This window comes from Geospiza fortis, unplaced genomic scaffold (assembly GCF_000277835.1).
Source record: "Geospiza fortis unplaced genomic scaffold, GeoFor_1.0 scaffold114, whole genome shotgun sequence".
Classification (NCBI taxonomy): domain Eukaryota; kingdom Metazoa; phylum Chordata; class Aves; order Passeriformes; family Thraupidae; genus Geospiza; species Geospiza fortis.
Window position 1 is genome coordinate 1877705 of NW_005054383.1, and position 861 is coordinate 1878565.

Here is an 861-nt window from a genome sequence, read left to right on the forward strand (position 1 = left end):
TCGTACCTGCAGCCACCAGGGAGACACACACAAGGTTGGGTAAAACCCTTCCAGCAAAGGAAATCTAAAACACAGCAGTTACAGCAAGCAGAGCCTGGGGTTCAAGGTATCAGCTCATTTCAGGTCACAAGGTAGCTGTGGCAATACCCAATATCTCTCTGCCTCTGGAAGGGAAAGGGAGGATTGTCAGCAATAGAAACAGCCCCAGAGTTCAAAACAGGAAAAGCAGGAGCAGCTTGCCAGGAACAACACCACAAACAGGAGGCACCAAGAGCCTCTTGCAGCCTGGGCTGTCCTCAGCAGCCTCTGCTGCTCTGCTCTGGGCACTGAACGAGGAACAGAGGAACCAGGGCAGCTGTTGCTGCCTTGAGCCTGTCTGTGTCAGAACCCAGGAAATCCCTCAGGCTGTCCTGGATGGCTCAAGCCCCTGCCAGGGGGCTCAGAGACCCTGGCACAGAGCCCAAGACCCCTGTGCCTTTGATTTTAACCCATGGAAAAAATTACCAACCTTATATGGTTTGTAATTAACTCAATACTATAAGAATTTGTAACTAACTTAATACTAAAGTTTAAGTAGAATGATAGTTAGTTTGTCACAGGGTGAAAAGCAGAATTTTGGGGTTTTTAGAAGGGGAGCTTAGGGTCCCAAGATGGAGGGATTTGGGCATGCCTTGTCCTTTCTTCTTCTTCTTAGCTCCATCTTCTGCTAGGATGGTGACACTTTATGATTGGTTTAGAGTAGAGACACACTGTCTAACATAGGTGACAGGTACAGGAAAATTATTGTAAATAAAGTACAGGTAGTTTTTAGCATAAAAAGATATCACTGCCCTGAGGGTGGTCAGTGTGCCACTGGCTGAC

At 47.4% G+C, this 861-nt stretch overlaps 1 protein-coding gene across 1 annotated transcript in view; it reads right to left on the bottom strand.

Annotated features, from left to right (window-relative positions):
- Positions 1-861, bottom strand: part of XPO6 (exportin 6) — a 46489-nt gene that overhangs the window by 23125 nt on the left and 22503 nt on the right.